The 25,859-nt window shown below is 44.7% G+C and overlaps 1 protein-coding gene across 1 annotated transcript in view; it reads right to left on the reverse strand.

Moving 5' to 3' along the window:
- The window catches only part of DCT (dopachrome tautomerase), a 78,240-nt gene extending 56,731 nt beyond the window's left edge, over positions 1-21,509 (reverse strand). Inside the window, exon 1 of the mRNA XM_075850271.1 lies at positions 21,441-21,509. The gene's annotated coding sequence lies outside the window, so the exon portion shown is untranslated. The remainder of the gene's footprint in view (positions 1-21,440) is intronic.
- Positions 21,510-25,859: the final 4,350 nt, after the last annotated feature.

Raw genomic sequence — 25,859 nt, forward strand, 5'->3', positions numbered from 1 at the left:
TGGTCAAGCCTGGGTTGGTACTGTGACTCAGCCGAGCCACAGGCAGAGAGCGTCTTTTGAAAGTTTGCTTTATAAAAACTTTCGGCTATTTTAATCCATAGTCAAAAAAACTGGTCAAGTACGGGTTGGCACTGTGACTCAGCCATAATTGATAAGTAATAAGTCTGAAATAAGATATGTTATTTGGATGCCAAGGTAAGTAATGGATTTATTATTAAATTGAAAGCGAAAGTTGTTGCTTAGGTGTTTATATATATATATTAGAAGGTACCCCCATATGCAAAAACCTGGCATTTGGTTATATTGAGCCTATAGAAGGAAACCTTACTAAATGTTTCTCGAACCTGCATAGTTGCAGGAAAAAACTTTGTGGAGTCAGAGAGGGCCAGGACGATGTCGTCCGCAAATAATCCTATTTTATGGTCCGTGTTCCCTACCACGAGACCAGTGATGAGGGAATGTTTTCTAATACTCTCTGCAAGAGGTTCTACAATGAGCGCAAAAATTAAAGGGGACAATATGCACCCATGCCTAGTTCCTGTAAAGGAGCTGCCAGACACAGCTTCTGTGTCGACATCCGTGGGTAATGAGTCTGCACCTGCTCCTAAGTCTGAGAGAGTGACACGATCTTCTACCAGTCAGGCTGGGAGGCTGAGGAGTGGGAGAGCCTATCACAGCCTGGCCAGACGGAGCTAGCTCCCGCCCTCTGTCTATTTATACCTGCATTTCCTGCTCCTCCTTTGCCCGTGATTCTTCTGTGTCCTGGCTCTGCTGCTGCTTGAACATTTTGTCCTCTGCTTCATTTTGACCCTGGCTTTACTGACAATTCTCCTGCTCTGCGTTTGGTACCTTGTACACTCCTGGTTTGACTCGGCTCGTTCACTACTCTCGTTGCTCACGGTGCTGCCGTGGGCAACTGCCCCATTTCCCTAACTTCTGTGTACCCTTGTCTGTTTGTCTGTCGTGCACTTATTGAGCGTAGGGACCGTCGCCCAGTTGTACGCCGTCACCTAGGACGGGCCGTTGCAAGTAGGCAGGGACTGAGTGGCGGGTAGATTAGGGCTCACCTGTCTGTCTCCCTACCCCGTCATTACATAATCACAGGCCCATATACCTTTTCTACCCTGGTCCCTGACTCAACTATGGACCCCCTTGAGACCCTGGCTCAGCAAATGCAGGGCCTCTCTCTACAGGTCCAAGCCCTGGCTCAGAGGGGCAACCTTCATGATGCTACCCTCGTAGTGCCCCCCACCTCACCTCTTGAACCCCACCTCAAGTTGCCCGACCGGTTCTCAGGGGACCGGAAGACTTTCTTTCTCCTTTCGGGAGAGTTGTAGGCTCTATTTCCACTTAAAGCCCCACTCCTCAGGTTCTGAGAGCCAGCGAGTGGGTATAATTATGTCCCGGCTCCAGGACGGGCCCCAAGAATGGGCCTTCTCCTTGGCTCCTGACGCCCCTGAACTTTCCTCTGTTGATCTTTTCTTTTCTACCCTCGGGCTCATATATGACGAGACTGATAAGACTGCCTTTGCCGAGAGTCAGCTGGTGACCTTACGTCAGGGTAAGAGACCCGTTGAGGAGTACTGTTCTGACTTTAGGAAGTGGTGTGTATCTTCTCGGTGGAATGACCCTGCCTTAAGGTGCCAGTTTAGATTGGGTCTGTCGAACGCCCTGAAAAACCTGTTAGTTAGCTATCCCTCTTCTGACTCCCTAGATCAGGTTATGGCTTTAGCGGAACGTCTTGACCGACGTCTCAGGGAACGACGACTTGAACGTTTTTGTGCCTTCTCCTCTGACTCCCCCATGATGGCTCCCGAGGTTCCGTTGCTTCGTTCTTCCACGGAAGACTCGGATGAACCTATTCAACTCGGGGCCTCCGTGTCTCCCCAACAATGTAGAGAGTTCCGCAGGAAGAATGGTCTCTGCTTCTACTGTGGGGATGACAAGCATCAAGTGAACAACTGTCCTAGGCGTAAGAATAAGCAGCCGGAAAACTTCTGCGCCTAAGTGATCATCGGGGAGGTCACTTGGGCGCACAGGTATTTCCCGTAAATATGAAACCTAATAAAATCTTGCTTCCCTTTCAGGTCTCTTTTGGTGGTAGGTCTGCTGCCGGCAGTGCCTTCGTGGATTCAGGGTCTTCTGCTAATATTATGTCTGTGGAATTTGCTATGTCTCTAGCTATGCCATTGATTAATTTGCCTAAACCTGTCCCGGTAGTGGGTATCGACGCTACTCCTCTTGCTAATGGTTATTTTATGCAGCATACCCCTGTTTTTGAACTCCTTGTTTGCTCCATGCATTTGGAGCAGTGCTCTGTACTTGTGATGCAGGGATTATCGTCCGATTTAGTTTTAGGCCTTCCCTGGTTGCATGGCATATATTGAGAAAAAAGAGTCCATATGCTATGTATACAATACAAAAACTGATTTTATTACATATAATTTACATGAATCATTAGATAAAAAACATGGCGAGGTTGCTAAAAAGAAGAAATATGCATGTGGGTCACACTCAGAAGGTATGTAACCATGGGGACATGAATGTAACAAGGTATGAATGGCAGAGGAGCATACAGAAGTATAGTACAATGGAAACTATTTGTAAAGAAACAACCTGCTATCTGTCAAATTTGCAGCTCACACTACTGTATCTATATCATCCCAGGCAAGGGAAGATAGGCCATCCAAGGAAAATACCTCTTTATTCGAATGCACACCTAGTAATCTGAACAGCACTGCTGATGTTCAGGGGAGCGAACAACATAAGACCTTAGTGTCAACAATAACTGTGGCGTACACAGGATCCCCAAAAGTAATACATAGTGCCATCCAGTCCAGAGATAACTGTACTCTGTATGTAAAGTGTGCAAAGTGTGCACTGATACTACTCCGGAGTCACCCGGTGGAGCCAGAGAGAGTGCACTCACCCATGGTAGAAAAGATGAAAGTCGTGATCCACAAGCAGTGAAAGGCCACCCCAACGCGCGTTTCGCTGTATCAGCTTCCTCAGGGGGTAATAAGTCTGCACCTGCTCCTAAGTCTGAGAGAGTGACACGATCTTCTACCAGTAAGGCTGGGAGGCTGAGGAGTGGGAGAGCCTATCACAGCCTGGCCAGACGGAGCTAGCTCCCGCCCTCTGTCTATTTATACCTGTATTTCCTGCTCCTCCTTTGCCTGTGATTCTTCTGTGTCCTGGCTCTGCTGCTGCTTGAACATTTTGTCCTCTGCTTCATTTTGACCCTGGCTTTACTGACAATTCCCATGCTCTGCGTTTGGTACCTTATACACTCCTGGTTTGACTCGGCTCGTTTACTACTCTCGTTGCTCACGGTGCTGCCGTGTGCAACTGCCCAATTTCCCTAACTTCTGTGTACCCTTGTCTGTTTGTCTGTCGTGCATTTATTGAGCGTAGGGACCATCGCCCAGTTGTACGCCGTCACCTAGGACGGGCCGTTGCAAGTAGGCAGGGACTGAGTGGCGGGTAGATTAGGGCTCACCTGTCTGTCTCCCTAACCCGTCATTACAGTTCCATTGTTTATTGGAAATTGGTTAGACAAGAGTCCTTAAGTGAGCACTACGGCAGATGGTACAGTGTGCAATGCTGTGATTGCCTTGAAGATATTACCTGAGAACCCCAATTTTGACAATACTGCATGCAGATATCCCCAATGCACCCGATCAGCCACCTTCCCGTATCCAGGGATAGTAGCAGAGAAGACATTCAGGTCGCCGCAGCTACATACACGAGGTCTATAATTCTTCTTGTGCCATCCAAGGTTTGTCTTGTTTTAACAAAACCAACCTGGTCCTTATTTATTGAGGAAGGGACAAAGTTAGCGATTCTGTTAGCTAACATGTTGGAATATATTTTCAGATCCGAGTTTAATAAGGAGATCTGTCTGAAATTACTTGGCTTATCTGGAGTTTTCCCTGGTTTAGGAAGAGTCACTACAATAGATTGCAGCATTTCTTTAGGGATTTTTTCAGAGTGCATAAATGAAGCAAATGCTGTCATAAGACGTGGAGCGAGTTTGTGCTTAAATATTTTAAAATACTCATTAGTCATCCAATCTTGGCATGGGGATTTATTATTTTTTTAAGGAGTCTATCGCTTGGGAGACCTCTAGGGTTGTAAAAGGGTTATTCAGGCTAAATATTTGGTCATCTAATAGTTTGGGGAGTGAAATTTGTACTTGGGGTTGTATATCTTATTTTGGCTGGTGTCGTATATGTAAGGTAATTTTTATTTATTAGTTCTAGATTTGCGTTCATTAGCTAATACCACACCAGCTTTATTACCTTGCCAATAGTATTTAGCTTTAGATCGCCTCAAATTGTGTTTATATTCATGTTGGTATAGTTCATACAGTTTATATCTTGGTTGTATATTAGGGGGGAAGGATTATGTTTATTGTATATTAGGGTGGAAGAATTATTTTTATACATAATTTCTAAGTAACTTCGGTAACGTTTCTGTGAGATTTAAAGCAAAGCAAGCGTAATCTCGCGAGATCAAGCTGTAAATGACAGCACAGCGTGATCTCGGTGTGCAGTGTGAGTAAGTCACACACAAACGTTACCGAAGTGTTGGGATTGTGAATAGACATCCCTTTCTGGCTGGAGGTGATGTCTATTAACTCTCAAGACACTTCAGTAACGTTAGTCTGTGTGTATATGGCTGCACATAGTGATCTAGTAAGATCACTATGTGCAGAGTAAATGAATGGATGGAAGTGTATGACGCTGATTGGTCAGCGTCATACACTTCTCTCCACAACGCCCACTTGGTCAAAAAGTAAAACACGCCCAGTTATCTATTAAGAAAGTTATTATCATAAAGCTAAAATCGGTCATAACTCTGTCAAAAATGATAGTTTTTCTAAATAAAAAACACTGCTGTAATCTACATTACAGCGCCGATCACATCATGTACAATATAGGCCACTTATAATGTGCAGATAGAGCCTCTTTAACCCATTCGCGCTCAGCGACGTACAATTCCGTCGCGCTAACTAATAAGTTCGCGCTCAGCGACGGAATAGTACGTCGCGGGAATAACGGCCACATTTTGGCCGTCCTCCCGACACATGCAGGAGCTGTGACAGCTGCTGTCTCGTACAGCAGCTGCCGCAGCTCCTACATCAGGGACCGATCGCTGTGTCCCCGCTGATTAACCCCTTAAAAGCCGCGTTCAATACCGAACGCGCTTTTTAGGGGTTAAGCTACAATCGCCGGCCTGCTACACCAAAGTCAGGACCCACTGTGCTTGCTGTCAGTGAGTAGCTAACAGTTCTAATACACTGCACTACGCATGTAGTGCAGTGTATTAGAATAGCGATCATGGCCTCCTGCCCTCAAGTCCCCTAGTGGGACAAAGTAATAAAGTAAAAAAAAAAGGGAAAAAAAAGATGTGTAAAAATAAGAAAATAAAAGTTTTAAAAGTAATAAAAGTAAAAATGCCCCTTTTTCCCTTATCAGTCCTTTATTATTAAAAAATATATATAAACAAACAAACTATACATAATTAATATCGCCGCGTCCGTAACAGCCTGAACTACAAAATTATTTTGTTATTTATCCTGCGCGGTGAACGCCGTAAAAGAAAATAATAATAAACCGTACCAGAATCACAATTGTTTGGTCACTTCACCTCCCAAAAAATGGAATAAAAAGAGATCAAAAAGTTGCATGTACCTAAAAATGGTCCTGATTGAAACTACAGTTCGTTACGCAAAAAATAAGTCATCGCACGGATTTATTGATGGAAAAATAAAAAAGTTATGGCTCTTAGAATAAGTTAACACAAAAAGTGAATAATTTTTTACAAAAAGTATTTTATCGTGCAAACGCCATAAGACATAAAAAAAACTATAAACATCTGGTATCGCCGTAATCGTATCGCCCCACAGAATAAAGTGAATGTCATTTATAGCGCACGGTGAATGCTGTAAAAAAAATAGAATGAAAAACCAATAGTACAATTGCGGTTTTTTAGTCACCACGCCACTTAAAAATAGAATAAAAACGGATCAAAAAGTCGCATGCACCCCATGAAAACTACAATGAAATCCTCAAGGTGTCTAGTTTCCAAAATGGGGTCACTTTTGGGGGGTTTCCACTGTTTTAACACCACAAGACCTCTTCAAACCGGACATGGTGCCTAATAAAAAGGAGGTCTCAAAATCCACTAGGTGGTCCTTTGCTTCGATCTGGGGTCGCTGCTTCAGTCCATTACCGCACTAGGGCCACATGTGGGATATTTATCAAAACTGCAGAATCTGGGCAATAAATATTGAGTTGCGTTTCTCTGGTAAAAACTTTTGTGTTATAAAAAAAAATTGTATAAAATGGATTTTCTGACAAAAAAAATATGTACATTTCACCTCTACTTTGCTCTAAATTCCCGTGAAACACCTAAAGGGTTCATAAACTTTCTAAATGCTGTTGAGAATACTTTGAGGGGTCTAGTTTCTAAAATGGGGTATTTCATATGGGTTTCGAATATATGGGCCTCTCAAAGCAACTCCAGAACTGAACTCGAACCTAAAAAAAAAAAAAAATGAGGCAATACTTTGCTTCTTACATTATACTGATAATGAGCCGTGCACGCCCTGAGATGACCCCAGTTTTGACCGTTTGTATAAACGGAGAACCCTATTAGACCGTTTCAGTGCCCGGTTTTCCCAAGCATTCACCCCCGAGAATTGTATTTCTATTGATGTGTCCTTGGTACATTTTAAAGGGAGGCTTCAATTCCGCCAGTACCTGCCAGGCGTGAAGATGTGTAAGCTGTACGAGAGTGCATCAGGGTATACCTACAAATTTAGGATGTATGAAGGGAAGGACACCAGTACTCAGCCCCCAGAATGCCCCCCCCCCTTACTGGGAGTTAATGCAAAAATTGTGTTGGATTTGGTGCACCCACTGCTGGATCAGCGTTACCGCCTCTACCTGGATAATTTTTTTACCAGCTTCCCACTCTTCAATTGCCTCTCTTCCAGAAGTACTGTGGCATTATCCAGGCACTGCTAGAAGAAATCTGAGAGGCCTCCCTAAGACTCTGCTTGGGCAAACACAAAGAAGGGGTGACAGCAGGGCTCAATCCAGCAGCAACATATTGTGTGTCACGTACAAAACAAGAGAGATGTCACACCAGTACCCATGTACCTGTACGAGGTACCAGTACAGAGACCCCCAAACCAGACTGCATCCTGGACTACAATAGGTACGGGAGGGGTGGACTTGTCAGATCAAGCCCTACAGCGCCATGCGGTGTGGTATAAGAAGCTGGCGGGGCACATCATACAAATGCGTACGTGCTATGTCGATGTACAGGCCAGACGGGAACTTTTCTGAAATTTTAAGAGGTGGTTATCAAGAAACTAATTTTTAGGGACCAGGAAGGGGGGGCTCCCAGTACTTCTGGAAGCGAGGCCACACGCATCGCACCAGGGCAACACTTTCCAGGAGAAGTTCCCCAAACTGGCAAGAAGGGAAAAAGTCAAAAGAGGTGCAAAGTCTGTTATAAGAGGTGGACACAATATATCAATGTGACACGTTTCCTGAAAAACTAAGGCTCTGTATGAAAGAGTGTTTTAAAATTGATCATACATCCCTTGATTTTTAATCTACGCCAGTTTTACTTACCCTGATGCACTCCGCACAGCTTATCCCCCCTTGTCTTTCCCCTCTGGGCCCTGCTGTGTGCCCAGGCAGCTGTTAACAGCCACATGGAGGGTATTGCCGTACCTGTGAGAACCCACATTACAGTTTATGGGGTGTATGTCTCCGGTCAAAATGCTCACTACACCTCTAAATGAATGCCTTAAGGAGTGTAGTTTTAAAACGGGGTCACTTCTCGGGGGTTTCAACTGCACTGGTACCTCAGGGGCTTCTGCATACATGACTTCGCACCAGAAAATCCCCAGTAGGCCAAATGGTGGTCCTTTCCTTCTGAGCCCTCCCATGGGCCCAAACGGCAGTTTATCACCACAAATGGGGTACTGCCGCACTCAGGACAAATTGGGTAACAAAATGGGGTATTTTGTTCCCAGTGAAAATAAGAAAGTTTGATAAAAAATGACATCTTATTGGAAAAAATGATTTTTTTTTCATTTCACAGCCCAATTGAAATAGGTGCTGTGAAAAAACTGTGCGGTCAAAATGGTAACAACAACCATAAATCAATTCCCTGAGGGGTGTAGTTTCCAAAATGGGGTCACTTCTAGTGGGTTTCCATTGCTTTGATGCCTCTGGGGCTCTGCAAATGCGACAGTACAGAGACCCCCAAACCAGACTGCATCCTGGACTACAATAGGTACATGGGAGGGGTGGACTTGTCAGATCAAGCCCTACAGCGCCATGCGGTGTGGTATAAGAAGCTGGCCGGGCACATCATACAGATGCGTACGTGCTATGTCGATGTACAGGCCGGACGGGAACTTTTCTGAAATTTTAAGAGGTGGTTATCAAGAAACTAATTTTTAGGGACCAGGAAGGGGGGGGGGCTCCCAGTACTTCTGGAAGCGAGGCCACACGCATCGCACCAGGGCAACACTTTCCAGGAGAAGTTCCCCAAACTGGCAAGAAGGGAAAAAGTCAAAAGAGGTGCAAAGTCTGTTATAAGAGGGGGACACAATATATCAATGTGACACATTTCCTGAAAAACTAAGGCTCTGTATGAAAGTGTTTTAAAATTTATCATACATCCCTTGATTTTTAATCTACGCCAGTTTTACTTACCCTGATGCACTCCGCACAGCTTATCCCCCCTCGTCTTTCCCCTCTGGGCCCTGCTGTGTGCCCAGGCAGCTGTTAACAGCCACATGGAGGGTATTGCCGTACCTGTGAGAACCCACATTACAGTTTATGGGGTGTATGTCTCCAGTCAAAATGCTCACTACACCTCTAGATGAATGCCTTAAGGAGTGTAGTTTTAAAACGGGGTCACTTCTCAGGGGTTTCAACTGTACTGGTACCTCAGGGGCTTCTGCATACATGACTTCGCACCAGAAAATCCCCAGTAGGCCAAATGGTGGTCCTTTCCTTCTGAGCCCTCCCATGGGCCCAAACGGCAGTTTATCACCACAAATGGGGTATTGCCGCACTCAGGACAAATTGGGCAACAAAATGGGGTATTTTGTTCCCTGTGAAAATAAGAAAGTTTGATAAAAAATGACATCTTATTGGAAAAAATGATTTTTTTTTCATTTCACAGCCCAATTGAAATAGGTGCTGTGAAAAAACTGTGCGGTCAAAATGGTAACAACAACCATAAATCAATTCCCTGAGGGGTGTAGTTTCCAAAATGGGGTCACTTCTAGTGGGTTTCCATTGCTTTGATACCTCTGGGGCTCTGCAAATGAGACATGGCACCCAAAAACCAATCCAGCAAAATCTGCACTCCAAAGAACACACAGCGCTCCTTCCCTTCTGAGGCTTCCCGTGGGTCCAAACGGCAGTTTATCGCCACATATGTGGTATTGCTGCATTCAGGATAAATTGGGCAACAAAATGGGGTATTTTTTTCCCTGTGAAAATAAGAAATTTTGATGAAAAATGACATTTTATTGGAAAAAATGTCATTTTTTACATTTCACAGCCCAATTCAAATACGTGCCGTGTAAAAACTGTGCGGTCAAAATGATAACAACAACCCTAAATGAATTCCTTGAGGGGTGCAGTTTCCGAAATGGGGTCACTTTTGGGGGATTCCTCCTGTTTTGGCACCTTAACACCTCTTCAAACCTGGCATACTGCCTAAAATATATTCTAATAAAAAAGAGGCCTCAATTTCCACTAGGTGCTTCTTTGCTTCTAGGGCTTGTGTTTTAGTCCACGACCACACTAGAGACACATGTGGGACATTTCTAAAAACTGCAGAATCTGGATAATACATATTTAGTAGTGTTTCTCTGGTAAAACCTTCTGTGTTACAGAAAAAAAATTAATACAATTGAAATTCAGCAAGAAAAATGCAATTTTCAAATTTCACCTCCACTTTGCTTTAATTCCTGTGAAATGCCTAAAGGGTTAAATAAACTTTCTAAATGCTGTTTTGAATACTTTGAGGGGTCAAGTTTTCAAAATGGGGTGTTTTATCAGGGTTTCTAATACATAGGCCAATCAAAGCCACTTCAGAACTGAACAGGTACCTTAAAAAAAAGGCTTTTGAAATTTTCTTAAAAATATGAGAAATTGCTGTTTATGTTCTAAGTCTTGTAACGTCCAAGAAAAATAAAAGAATGTTCAAAAAACTATGCCAATCTAAAGTAGACATATGGGAAATGTGAACTAGTAACTATTTTGGGTGGTATAACCATCTGTTTTACAAGCAGATGCATTTAAATTCAGAAAAATGCTATTTTTTATAAATTTTCTCTACATTTTGCAATTTTTCACCAATAAACACTGAATATATCATCCTAATTTCACCACTAACATAAAGCCCAATGTCTCACGAGAAAACATTCTCAGAATTGCTTGGATAGGTTTAAGCATTCCGACGTTATTACCACATAAAGTGAAATATGTCAGATTTGAAAAATGGGCTCAGAGCCTTAAGGCCCAAACTAGGCTGCGTCCTTAAAGGGAATGTGTCGCTAGAAAATGTTTTAATTTTTTTTTAAGTTAAACAGTTAGTGTATAGGTGATTAAACATTGTTCTAATTTGTTTAATTTTTTCACGAGTCAGGAAATATTATAAATTAGATTCTAATTTATAACATTTCCCAGCGCTGGTCAATAGATGGAGCAATTCCCAAAATTGCAGCATTGCATGTGGTAAAGCAACCACATTTCTTTATGCTGCAAAATTTGAGAAAACTCACTCACTCTAGTGAGCTCTCAGAATCCCCCCTCCTTTATCCTGGCTAGTGCCAGGAGAAACGAGGGGATTGAACGGTCAAACCTCCTACACTGTGTGTTGCCATTTTTTGAGCAAACACACAGTGTAGTAGGTTAACATACAGTAGTAAACACACAGTAAAACACGTACATACACAGACCTAACTTACCTGCTCCTGCCGCTGCCGCTCCCTCCGGTCCGTCCGCTCTGTCTGCTACCTGCGCTCCAAGTGCACAAGTCCGGAAGCCGCGACCGGAAGTAGTAATCTTACTGTCCGGCCGCGACTTCCGGTCCACAAGAAAATGGCGCCAGACATCGCACAGTTCAATTTGGACTGTGTGGAAGCGGCACATGCGCCGTTCCCACACAGACAGTGTACAGCATAGTGGATGGAACGGGCCCCGTTCGCATTCACTATGGGACTGTATGTGCCGTATTCCATGTCGGTATGTGTCGTAAATCAACACATACAGAGATGGAAAAAAAAATGGCAGCCCCCATGGACAAGAAAAAGTGAAAAAATAAAAAAAAGTAAAACACAAACACAAATAAATACAAATTTTTTTAAATAACACAATAAAAGCAAATTTATATAAAAAATTTTTTTTCGTGACACTGGTCCTTTAAGGGGTTAAGGAGTCTAGTTTTCTTATCGTGTGCTGCTATTTGAATTACCTTTATAGTTGCTTTGTGTGCACACCAGATTGTAGTTGGAGAAACTTCTGGGGTACAGTTTAATGTAAAGTACTCTGTCAAGGAGGATTCTATTTGTTCTTTGTATTAGGATACAGAAAGAAGATAATTATTTAGTCTTTATGGGTAAAATGGTATATAATTATGTTGTTCTAATATTTGACATGAGACAGGAGCGTTGTCTGACTACGTTATGTGTCCGATAATAGAGGACTTAATTCTTTGTAATAACCATTTGTCAGCTATAAACAGTCTATCCTGAAATAGGTTTTATGAGGTTTAGAATAAAATGTGTAATCACGCTCAGATGCATGAAGTACTCAACATATATCGTAAAAATCCTCAGAGAGGAGCAAGTGGGAAAAGGATGAGTCCACTTGTGAAGAGGATTGAGAGGATTTATCTAACAGAGGAGATACAACCAGGGGCGTTGCTAGGGTCTTAAAGGATCAGGGGCGAGACATATGTCTCCGCGGAAAAAATATTTTGTTTTACATAAATATCGGAGATAAGATCACCAAGGCCCCTATAGCTACACCACTGGATAGGATTGGATGCATTGTCTCAGCAGACTTTATCGCATATGATAGGCTTAGATACAGCGGCTCATCAGACAGTGTCACACATCATAGGATTAGATATAGGGCCCAGCTAGCTGACCTTGTGGCTCCAGCGCTGGACGCAGGAAAGGTAAGTATAATAATTGTTTTTCTTATGTGTTACAAATTTTTTGTGTGTTTGTGTTTTTGTACAGGTTCGGTTGTTGGACTACTTTGGATTCGAGGACTACTTCAAAGACTGCGTTTTTTTTCTAAATAAAATGGTTAACGAAGATTGTGTGGTGGTTTTTTATTTCAATAAAATATTTTTTCTATGTCCTATTTTTTTAAGCTTTATTACTACCACCTTAGATACAGGACTGGGGCTGTATAAGATTACTGTCTGCTGGGTCCCTTAGATGTGGGAGGCTTAGATACAGGGCCCATCAGACAGGATCACACATGGGCCATGTTTCTATGCCCTACCATGTGATAGGCTTAGATACAGGGCCCAGCAGACAGGATCACACCATGTGTGATCCTGTCTGCTGGGCCCTGAATCTAAGCCTACCACATTTTAGGCTTAGATACAGGGCCCATGCGTGATATTGTCTGTTAGACCATGTACCTAAGCCTACCACAAGTTAGTCTTAGATACAGGTCCCCAGCGGACAGTAAAGTTACACTTACCCTCCTATTCGGATCCGAATGCAGCGGAGGTCCTAACGCCATCCAGCGTCGCGGTGTTGTGTGTGGCACACAGCATCATGACGTCATAACGCGAGAAGACGTCGGGACCTCCGCTGCGCTCAGGAACAAGGAGTGTAAGTATATTGTTATTACTATAGTAACAGGGGTCCATTTATTTTATTACATAGGCCCCAGTTACTATAGTAACTGTTTATAGACGTGGTGCGGGGGTCCATGGGTGACCCCTATAGCCACGTTATTATGTGGCAGTCACCCGGTGAACCGGCCAAAGTTCCGGGGCTTGGAACCCGAAAGCCCTGTGCTAGCAATGCCACTGGATACAACTATGTTAAAATCCCCACATATTAGCAGTGAGCCTTTTTTTATAGTTAAGATAGCAGTTAGAAGCTCTTTTATAAATGCATATTGGTATACATTAGGTGCGTACAATGATACCAGGGCATACAGTATGTTATTAATTAACCTAGCAAGGATTGCATATCGACCGTTGTCAATTTTAGTGTGAAATTACAGACGGTTTCCCCTAAAGTGTTAAATGAAATGGTTAGTTTTGCCCCGTTTTTGCAATAATCATTAGTTGGTGCCATTAGTGGACCCTATTTGGTTATAGTGGATGCTCATGATGACAGAGATATCGTTTGTTATGATGAATATGCGGATTCTGAGTCAGCATCATCTGAAAGCATTCTGGATGCAGGGATTGCATTATTTTTATCCTGCTTATATATGATTCAATGGCTATATAGCGTTGGATTGAATGGCAATCTTTTGGACACTGTATGGTCACCTGTTGAGTAAATTGTCCACATATATCGGTATTATGTAGATGCATTGCTATAAGGGATGGATTTTTTTGTTTGATCACGTTTTTATCTTTAATGATCATATGCTTTTTTCTACCCATATGTCTTTTCACGTACCTCTTGATCGTTTACAGCTTTGCACACAAGTTGATTATACGCGTTTATGTATACCTGTAAACGTACTTATTCAGCACTTGACTCATTACAAGAGCGGGCTGTGCGGGGAGCTATCCACAAGGGGGGCTGTGTATGGCACTATATACAAGGGGGCTGTTTTTGTGGCACTATCTACAGGGGGGCTGGCTGGCAACATCTAAAAGGGGACTGTGTGGCACCATCTACAAGGGGGCTGTGTGTGGCACTATCTACAAGGGGTGGCTGTGTGGCACTATATACAAGGGGGGCTGTGTGGCACCATCTACAAGGGGGCTGTGTGGCACCATCTACAAGGGGGGCTGTGTGGCACTATCTACAAGAGGGGGTTGTGTGTGGCACTATCTACAAGGGGGGCTGTGTGTGGCGCTATCTAGAAGGTGGGGCTGTGTGTGGCACTATACATGGGGGGCTGTGTGGCACTATCTACAGGGGGGCTGTGTGGCAACATCTACAAGGGTGGGCTGTGTGGCACCATCTACAAGGGAGGGCTGTGTGCAATATCTACAAGGGGGCTGTGTGGCACTATACAAAGGGGGCTGTGTGTGGTACTATCTAGAAGTGGAGCTGTGTGTGGCGCTATCTACAAGAGGGGACTGAGTTGGGAGCTATCAACAAGGGGACTGTGTGTGGCACTATATACAAGGGGGCTGTGTGGCACTATTTACATGGGGGCTGTCTGGCACCATCTACAAGGGTGGGCTGTGTGGCACCATCTACAAGGGTGAGCTGTGTGGCACCATCTACAAGGGATGGCTGTGCACAATATCTACAAGGGGGGCTGTGTGGCACTATTTACAAGGGGGACTGTGTGTGGCACTATCTACAAGGGGGCTGTGTGTGGCACTATCTTCAAGGGGGGCTGTGTGGCACTATCTACAAGGGGGCTGTGTGTGGCAAGGGGGGTGGCTGTGTGGCACTATCTACTGGGGGGATGTGTGGCAATATCTAAAAGGGGGGTTGTGTGGCTCCCTGCTCGGCCATTACTAGGCTACAGGCCATATTAGGGGTGCAGCATATAAGACGCTGGGACGGAGTCCCAGCGCAGGCCGGTGTGATGACGTCACTGGATCACTCCATCCTATGCAATGTTCTCGGAGCAGAGAACGGGGCTAGGTAAGTATTTTAAGTATTTTTTATTTATTTATTTCTACAAAGGGGGGCTGTGTGGCACCATCTACAGGGGAGCTGTGTGGCACCATCTACAGGGGGCGATGTGGCACCATCTACAGGGGGGCTGTGTGGCACCATCTACAAGGGAGGCTGTGTGGCACCACCTACAAAGGGGGGCTGTGTGGCACCATCTACAAGGGAGGTCTGTGTGGCACCATTTGCTAGGGGGGCTGTGTGGCACCATCTACAAGGGGGGCAGTGTGGCCCCATTTACAAGGGAGGGCTGTGTGGCATCATCTACAGGGAGGCGGTGTGGCACCATCTGCAAGGGAGGCTGTTTGTGGCACTATCTAGAAGTGGGGCTGTGTGTTGCTATCTACAAGAGCAGCCTGTGCGGGGAGCTATCCACAAGGGGGGCTGTGTATGGCACTATATACAAGGGGGGCTGTGTGGCACTATCTACAGGGGGCTGGCAGGCAACATCTAAAGGGGGGCTGTGTGGCACCATCTACAAGGGGGCTGTGTGTGGCACTCTACAAGAGGTGGCTGTGTGGCACTATACACAAGAGGGGCTGTGTAGCTATCCACAAGGGGGGCTGTGTATGGCATTATATACAAGGGGGCTGTGTATGGCACTATATACAAGGGGGGCTGTGTGGCACTATCTACATGGGGCTGGCAGGCAACATCTAAAGGGGGGCTGTGTGGCACCATCTACAAGGGGGCTGTGTGTGGCACTATACACAAGAGGGGCTGTGTGGCACTATACACAAGAGGGGCTGTGTGGCACTATCTACAAGGGGGGCTGTGTGGCACCATCTACAAGGGGGCTGTGTGGCACCATCTACAAGGGAGCGGTGTGCAATATCTACAAGGGGATGTGTGTGGCACTATCTACAAGGGGGGCTGTGTGTGGCACTATCTACAAGGGAGCGGTGTGCAATATCTATAAGGGGCTGTGTGTGGCACTATCTACAAGGGGGGCTGTGTGTGGCACTATCTACAAGGGAGCGGTGTGCAATATCTACAAGGGGCTGTGTGTGGCACTATCTACAAGGGGGCTGTGTGTGGCACTATCTACAAGAGGGGGTTGTGTGTGGCACTATCTACAAGAGGGGGCTGTGTGGTGCTATCTAGAAGGGGGGGTTGTGTGGCAACATCTACAAGGGGGGCTGTGTGTGGCGCTATCTAGAAGGTGGGGCTGTGTGTGGCACTATACAAGGGGGGCTGTGTGGCACTATCTACAGGGGGGCTGTGTGGCAACATCTACAAGGGTGGGCTGTGTGGCACCATCTACAAGGGAGGGCTGTGTGCAATATCTACAAGGGGGCTGTGTGGCACTATACAAAGGGGGCTGTGTGTGGTACTATCTAGAAGTGGAGCTGTGTGTGGCGCTATCTACAAGAGGGGACTGAGTTGGGAGCTATCAACAAGGGGACTGTGTGTGGCACTATATACAAGGGGGCTGTGTGGCACTATTTACATGGGGGCTGTCTGGCACCATCTACAAGGGTGGGCTGTGTGGCACCATCTACAAGGGTGAGCTGTGTGGCACCATCTACAAGGGATGGCTGTGCACAATATCTACAAGGGGGGCTGTGTGGCACTATTTACAAGGGGGACTGTGTGTGGCACTATCTACAAGGGGGCTGTGTGTGGCACTATCTTCAAGGGGGGCTGTGTGGCACTATCTACAAGGGGGCTGTGTGTGGCAAGGGGGGTGGCTGTGTGGCACTATCTACTGGGGGGATGTGTGGCAATATCTAAAAGGGGGGTTGTGTGGCTCCCTGCTCGGCCATTACTAGGCTACAGGCCATATTAGGGGTGCAGCATATAAGACGCTGGGACGGAGTCCCAGCGCAGGCCGGTGTGATGACGTCACTGGATCACTCCATCCTATGCAATGTTCTCGGAGCAGAGAACGGGGCTAGGTAAGTATTTTAAGTATTTTTTATTTATTTATTTCTACAAAGGGGGGCTGTGTGGCACCATCTACAGGGGAGCTGTGTGGCACCATCTACAGGGGGCGATGTGGCACCATCTACAGGGGGGCTGTGTGGCACCATCTACAAGGGAGGCTGTGTGGCACCACCTACAAAGGGGGGCTGTGTGGCACCATCTACAAGGGAGGTCTGTGTGGCACCATTTGCTAGGGGGGCTGTGTGGCACCATCTACAAGGGGGACAGTGTGGCCCCATTTACAAGGGAGGGCTGTGTGGCATCATCTACAGGGAGGCGGTGTGGCACCATCTGCAAGGGAGGCTGTTTGTGGCACTATCTAGAAGTGGGGCTGTGTGTTGCTATCTACAAGAGCAGCCTGTGCGGGGAGCTATCCACAAGGGGGGCTGTGTATGGCACTATATACAAGGGGGGCTGTGTGGCACTATCTACAGGGGGCTGGCAGGCAACATCTAAAGGGGGGCTGTGTGGCACCATCTACAAGGGGGCTGTGTGTGGCACTCTACAAGAGGTGGCTGTGTGGCACTATACACAAGAGGGGCTGTGTAGCTATCCACAAGGGGGGCTGTGTATGGCACTATATACAAGGGGGCTGTGTATGGCACTATATACAAGGGGGGGCTGTGTGGCACTATCTACATGGGGCTGGCAGGCAACATCTAAAGGGGGGCTGTGTGGCACCATCTACAAGGGGGCTGTGTGTGGCACTATACACAAGAGGGGCTGTGTGGCACTATACACAAGAGGGGCTGTGTGGCACTATCTACAAGGGGGGCTGTGTGGCACCATCTACAAGGGGGGCTGTGTGGCACCATCTACAAGGGAGCGGTGTGCAATATCTACAAGGGGATGTGTGTGGCACTATCTACAAGGGGGGCTGTGTGTGGCACTATCTACAAGGGAGCGGTGTGCAATATCTACAAGGGGCTGTGTGTGGCACTATCTACAAGGGGGCTGTGTGTGGCACTATCTACAAGAGGGGGTTGTGTGTGGCACTATCTACAAGAGGGGGCTGTGTGGTGCTATCTAGAAGGGGGGTTTGTGTGGCAACATCTACAAGGGTGGGCTGTGTGGCACCATCTACAAGGGAGGGTTGTGCGCAATATCTACAAGGGGGCTGTGTTGCACTATACAAGGGGGGCTGTGTGTGGCACTATCTAAAAGGGGGCTGTGTGTGGCGCTATCTACAAGGGCGGGCTGTGTAAGGAACTATCCACAAGGGGGGCTGTGTGTGGCACTATATACAAGTGGGGCTGTGTGGCACTATCTACAGGGGGATAGTGGAATAGTGAGAGTCCCAACCAATGAAAGTGATGAACCTCAAAAAATTCAACAAGGCTGTTAGTCCTTAATGTTGCATAAGGAAGCAAGCAAGGTTTGAAGTATCAAAATCTTTAATAGAATACAGGCAACGCGTTTCGGAGCTCCTTCCTCAGGCAGTATTAGAACACAAAATCTATCTACAGGGGGGCTGCCTGGCACCATCTAAAAGGGTGTCTGTGTGGCACCATCTACATGGGGGCTGTGTGTGGCACTATCTACAAGGGGGCTTTGTGTGGCACTATCTAAGGGGGGCTGTGTGTGGCATCTACAAGGGGGGCTATGTGTGGCGCCATCTACAAGGGGGAACTATGTGGTGCTATCTACAAGAGGGGGCTGTGTGTGGAGCTATCTACGTGGGGCTGTGTGTGGAGCTATCTACAGGGGGCTGTCTATGGTGCTATCTACAAGGGGGCGTTGTGTGGAGCTATCTACAGGGGGCTATGTATGGCGCTATCTACAAGTGGGCTGTGTGCCGCTATCTACAGGGGGCTGTATATCGCGCTATCTACAAGGGGGCTGTGTGTGATCTCTTTCATTTATTTTCTTTTAATTTATTGTTATGGTAACTCCCTTATATAACCATATCGCTTGTAAAATGTACAAATGTTTTTATGCTCAAGTAACATAAAAATAAAGAGTAAACAAAAATTACACTTCATTGAAAGCAAACATATCAGCGGGGAAGGGAATGTCAGGAAATAAGTTGGGGGCGTCAATATGAATCTTTGCCCCTGGTGCATGAGAACCTAGCTATGCCGCTGGGATAGGTGGAGAGAATTCCATGAAGAAGATGTTAATCCATTGTGAAAGCCGATTTGGGTTGATGCAGGTCACGTAGTTAGTATAATTTACAGATTGCCAACTTCTTCTGGAGCACCTGTTTAGATTATGAAAAGTTTTAACGCAAGCTGGTGTATGTCCAGAAATCTGAGCTTTAGAAGTCCCTTCTACATTAGACTTATGGAGCTTCTTGCAGCAAGAATTGTGTATTACATGCTAACTGTATCTTATACACAGTGATGCCCCATGCACACAACAGTATTTTCACCTACCCCGAAATACTGACCGTAAATACGGATTAGTACGCATCCGTAATTTCATCCGTATATACGGAAGGGTGTCTGCAAATACGATCCATATTGCATCCGTATCCCATCCCTATATACGGAGCCTTACAAAAAGAGGGAGGTTGAAAATGATGTCATCAACATGTTGTCTAGCAATGCTTCCGTAAATACGGATGGTTTACGGATGCACATCCGTAGCCGTCCGTATTTACGGAAGTTCCCATAGACTTCTATGGGAGAGTCTTTGCCGTAATTACTGACAAGAATAGGACAGGTTCTATGATTTTTTTCAGCACGGACACCCATCAGTAAAAATACTGAAAAGTGTCTGCGGCCAATAGAAATGAATGGGTCAGTAATTACTGTCAGTATTTACTGTCCGTAATTACTAATGAAAAATACTGTCGTGTGCATGGGGCCTCATGCTGTATATTAGGTTGTGTTTGCAGATGGTTCCTTATGCACAGTGATGTTATATATTGAGCTTTGTATGCAGATGGTTTCTTATGTACAGTATTGCTGTATATTGAGCTTTATATTCAGACTCTCTCTTATGCACAGTAATGCAGTATATTGACCTTTGTATACAGACGGTCTCTTGTACACAGTAATGGTATGTATTGAGCTTTATATGCAGACTATTTTCTCCTCCACTGGCCTCCGGAGGCGGTCTAGGCTTTTGAGGTCCTTAAGAAGTGCTTTATCTCGGCCCCAGTGCTGATTCAGCCTAACCAAATGGAGCCATTCATCGTGGAGGTTGACGCTTCCGAGGTGAGAGGGGATAATATTTTACTATATATTTTACTATAGACAACCTGTTCTTTGTGTGGAAAGGAACTGAGAATGAAGCTGCTAGTTTTATCGAAATTTTTAACGACAATAATTATGACTTATCTTTCACGCACAATTTTTCCACAATTTCTATTGATTTTTTGGATTTGACTATCAGCTATGACACCAATATTAAACATTTTATTACCAAAACCCATTTTAAGCCTGTCGATGTCAACAGCTATATTGATTTTAAAAGTGCACATTATCGACCTTGGCTAAAAAATGTACCCTTCGGGCAATTTAGAAGGGTCAGAAAAAACTGTAGCACCGATGAAAATTTTAAAAAAGAATGTAATATCCTGGAAAAAAGGTTCAGGGAGAAGAATTTCCCTCTAAACCTGATTAAAGGTGCGCGGCGTAAATCCTCAGAATTATCTCAAGACCATTGTCTTAATCCAACACATAAAAAATTTGAATCTAATAAATACAACACTAATTTTAATAACACTTTTAACCAAGGGAACAAAACAGTTAGGGCCATCCTGTACAAACATTGGCACATTATAAAAAATGACCCCTATCTGAAGGATTTGATACCGGCTCAACTGAGCATTACATTCAGACGGTCTTTGACTCTGAAAAACATGTTAGCCCCTAGCAGGGTCAGAAAACCAAAAATACCACAAAAAAACTTTTTGTCCAAATTGAATGGCTCTTTCAAATGTGGTCACCCCCGGTGTTTATGTTGTAACAGCATCACCCATAAGAAATACACATATACATCTACTGTTACAAAAGAGACATTTAATATCAAATCATTCCTTAATTGCAGTAGTTCCTACGTAATTTACCTAATGGAATGTACCTGCCAGTTGCAATATATAGGGAGAACTACACAATGTCTGCGATCTAGATTGAACAAACACAGATTCAATGTGAACACTGGCTTTCTAAAACACAGTGTGTCCCGTCATTTCACCCAGGTACACAATTGTCAATTTAACCAAATCAACATCACACCAATTGAGGACATCCACCCAGATGTCCCCAACAGGTATAATAAACTCAAACAGAGGGAAAACTATTGTATTTTTAGATTACAAACATTATACCCAGGGGTTCTTAACGACATCTCTGAGTCCACATTAGATTAAAACATTCCAATTTCAGTCAACGTAATTACTAAAAGGTATTGATAATATGACAACATGTTCGTAAAAATCCGAAATAATATGATAATATGTTCCTAACGTTCAAAATGAAAATAAAACGAAAATAAGCATAATATTACCTATGATAGGTATCTTTTCCGGCTTACCTACTGTTTTATATAAAAATCAAAACAAACCATTTCGGTTATAATCTTGAAAAGCTTGTCACCCCCAGATCAAGATCTACTATTCTAAATATGTCATACAAATACATGTAGAAGTATGTTCATTTCTTTATTAACTCACCTACAGCACTTTTGGTCCATCCTGTTCCCTCTGTAGTCTCGATCCTCCTTGGTTGTCCTGGCAACGAAGGCGCGTCCCGGCGCCCTTCAAAGTAACCTAGCAACACAATCACTTTCATTACAAAGTTAATTTATAACATTATTGTAAGTTGCACTAATCTTTGGTACAAAAACATAAAAATGTCCATTTAGAGCTTTACTGGCACCTTTTCCGGCATAGCTACTATTTCATAGTAAAATTATAACAAACCATTTCGGTTATAAGTAGAAAGCTTGTCACCCCCCGATCATGATCTACTATTCTAAATATGTCAAACAAATACACGTAGAAGCACTTTCATTTCTTTATTAACTTACTACAGTTCCTTTGGCCCGTCGTGTTCCCCTTGAAGTCTCGATCCTCCTTGGTTGTCCTAGCAACGAAGGCGCGTCCCGGCGTCCTTCAATGTAACCCAGCAACACAACGACTCTCATTACAAAGTCAATTTATATTATAACTTCTAATGTTACTGTAAGCTGTACTAATCTTTGGTACATAAACATAAAAGTGTCTGTTTAGAGCGTGTTTTATTGGTTTTAACATACCTTTTCCAATGCACTACAGATAAACGACATACTCCCGGTTTTTAAAGATTATTAGTTTTATGTCTTTTCTATAAATTATACAATTTAGGAATCATTCCTACTACCAAGTGTCTTTGTCTTGCAAACAAAAGAATGTATTTTGATAATGCCTTATTTTCGCATTTACTGTTCTGTTGTTGAAAAAAAACGGGTGTGACGTCACGGTCACACTCTGACCTCGGCAGATTTGGCGGTTTTTCACTCTTGTAAGTTTGAACCCATTATGTTATATAAAGTTTTTTTTATTTCTTGTTACTTCTAGACATAAGATCCTTTTCCTACCAGGAGTTCTTTGAATGTGGAGAGAGACGATAAGGAGCTCGGTGGAACTACAAGGATAAGAATTACCATCCACACCCTCATTGGATTGCGGACTGTCCACTGCATTTTTCTGGGAGAGAGCCCATACTGAATGATATTGGACTGTTACCAGTGCCGTCTGAGCGGTAAACTTCACTGTACTTTATATATGTTATATAAAGTGTGGGAAGCACAGTGTGTACATGGCCTGAGGAAGACGCTTGTTCAGCGTTGAAACGCGTAGCCACCCATTGAAATAAATTATTCTTATTTATCATATTCTGGACTTCATTTCCACAAATCTCGCCACGTAGCAGCGCCTCCATAAGATCCATATTTTTCTCCTTCTCCCTCCATTAAAATAATGGAGAATACATATCTTAGTAATTCGGCATCCTGTTTGATAATTGATAATGTAATTTAATACAGAGAATATAAGCAAATAAACCATCCTATGAACGGTACCAATATATGTGTGGGTACGGAGAGATATTTAGAGGAAAGGCATATAAGCCAGCATATAATGTCAGATATAAAGATCATGCAAACATATATACGTAGTCTGATTGCGGTGAGTCCCAAATGTCCATCGTGAAGAAGGGATCCATAGGGCAGGGAATCTGTACTGACGATGTCCCAGAGCAAGTAAAGTGGAAGAGTAGAAGCTCAAGTCGTCAGAGGGGTTATGGGGTTCATGGCTGGAGGGTGATTGGCTGTAGAACTTTTGGAGGGTCGGATCATGTCTACTTGACGGGGAGGAGCGGAAGATCGATCTAGATTTTATCATAGTGGTGCTCGCAGGAAGAGACGAGGAACTGTCCAGTCTGGGACCGGATCCACACCAAGCAAAGTAAGGGTATGTTCACACGTACACGTTCGATACGCCTGAAATTACGGAGCTGTTTTCAGGAGAAAACAGCTCCTGAATTTCAGACGTAATGGCATGTGCAGGCGTTTTTTCACAGCGTCCATTACGGACGTAATTTGAGCTGTTTTTCTAAGGAGTCAATGGAAAACGGCTCCAATTACGTCCCAAGAAGTGACATGAAGTTCTTTGACGCGGGCGTCATTTTTACGCGCCGTTTTTTGACAGCGGCGCGTAAAAAACAATGACCGTCGGCACAGAACATCGTAAAATCCATTCAAATGAATGGGCAGATGTTTGCCGGCGCTTTGGAGCCGTGTTGTCGGACGTAATTCGAGGTTAAAATGCCCGAATTACGTCGGTAAATAGGGTGTGTGAACCCACCCTAAAGGTTATCTGGGGATCTGATCGCATATTCGCTGCAAGCTTTGTGTAAAATGATGTGGAAGGGATGTCCCCAGCGGTATGAGGCTCCCGCCCCGCGGGTCTTGTCTAAAATAGGCTTCACCATTCGTTGCTTGTTAAGGGTTCGACGTGAAACATCTGGTAGCAGGCTTATGGATGCATCTTCATTTGCTATGGGACCCATATGCCAAGCCTTCCATAGCAGAGCTTCTTTCTGTTGAAAAAAATTGACACGGCACAAGACATCACGTGGATCCAGTGGCGGATTATCATTAGGGCGGTTCGGGCGGCCGCCCGGGGCCCAAGGCTCCCAGGGGGCCCATAGCAACCCGAACCCCCTCATGCCCAGTGGCGTCGCTAGCACCGGAGGGAGCCCCGGTGCCAAGACTGCACATGTCATGAGACGAGGGGAGCTTCGCTCCTGCTTAGCAGCCGTGGTCTGTGCTGCTTTAGAAGCTCCCCCTCCAGCCCCCCTTCCCTGCTCTAAACATCTCTCCTCCTGCTGCTAGCTGTCGGGACATGGGGGAGGGGAAACTGTCGGTGGGCTCTGTGTCGGGCTGTGAGCAGGAGAAGAGCTGCAGTGAAGACTCACAAATATCCTACATAAAAGGTAAGTGCATGTGTGTGTATAATGTGTACTCTATATGTGTATAATGTGCATACTCGTGTGTGTTTACAATGTGTACTTTATATGTGTATAATGTGCATACTCGTGTGTGTTTACAATGTGTACTTTATATGTGTATAATGTGCATACTCGTGTGTTTACAGTGTGTACTTTATATGTGCATACTCGTGTGTGTTTACAATGTGTACTTTATATGTGTATAATGTGCATACTCGTGTGTGTTTACAATGTGTACTTTATATGTGTATAATGTGCATACTAGTGTGTGTTTACAATGTGTACTTTATGTGTATAATGTGCATACTCGTGTGTGTACTTTATGTGTGTGTGTGTATGTGTATATATATATATATATATATATATATATGTATATGTGTATATATTTCTGCAGCAATTCCGCAGAAACTAGCAGAATTTTTGCTGCAGAAAATGGTGCGTATCTTGCTGCGTTTTTCTCAATGTTGTGGGATGGTGACGTCTCCTCTGAAAAAATGCAGCAATTCTGTCCACTTTCCGCAGCAGGAATTGACATGCTGCAGTACGAGAAATACGCACCGCAGGACAAAATGCCTGGTCGGAAATTTTACGCAGCGTCTGGATGAGATTTGGTAAATCTCACTCACTTTGCTTCCACCGTATTCTGCGTATTTTCCGGGCGGAAAATACGCAGCAATTCCGTTACATGTGGACAAGCCCTAATACACTAGCAGCAGAGTAGATTAGATGTGAACAATTCTCATCACACACTGCGTAAATGATAAGTGGGGAAAAAAAAGCTCAGAAATTGACCTGCGGTGCATTTTTTTATTCCGCAGCATGTCAATTGTATTTGAGTAAACACTGCTCATTTGTTTTGGGTTTTCCCCATTTAATTCAATGGGGAGGTAAAACTCGCAACAAATAGCAGATGTTATGTAAAAACGCAATTTAGAAAAAATAAAAATCTTATACTTGCCCAGAATTTTGTTTCTTCGTCCGGGCCGGCCTCCTGGGATGACGTTTCACCCCATGTGACCGCTGCAGCCAATCACAGGCTGCAGAAGTCATATGGGATAAAATGTCATCCCAGGGCTGCAGTGTAGCGACGCTGTGTAGCACTATATACAAGGGGGGGAGCGCTGTGTGGCACTATATATAAGGGGGAGTGCTGTGTGATGCTATCTATATGGAGCTGTGTGATGCTATCTATAGGGGGCTGTGTGACGCTCTCTACAGGGGGTTATGTGTGTGTGTGTGTGTGTGTGTGTGTGTGTGTGTGTGGCGCTATCTACAGTGGTTTGTGTGTGTGTGTGTGTGTGTGTGTGGCTCTATCCACAGGGGTGTGTGTGTGTGTGTGTGTGTGTGTGTGTGTGTGTGTGTGTGTGTGTGTGGCTATCTACAGGGGTGTGTGTGTGGCTCTATCTACAGGGGTGTGTGTGTGTGTGTGTGTGTGTGTGTGTGTGTGTGTGTGTGGCTCTAGCTACAGGGGGTGTGTGTGTGGCGCTGTCTACATGGGGGGTTGGCGCTGTGTCCCTGCACAGTGTGATACTGTCAGTATGTAGGGACACAGCCCTGAGAAAGGGGAATCGTAACACCCATTTGTTAATGCTTGTGCAAAA

Source organism: Rhinoderma darwinii, chromosome 2 (genome assembly GCF_050947455.1).
Source record: "Rhinoderma darwinii isolate aRhiDar2 chromosome 2, aRhiDar2.hap1, whole genome shotgun sequence".
Taxonomy (NCBI): domain Eukaryota; kingdom Metazoa; phylum Chordata; class Amphibia; order Anura; family Rhinodermatidae; genus Rhinoderma; species Rhinoderma darwinii.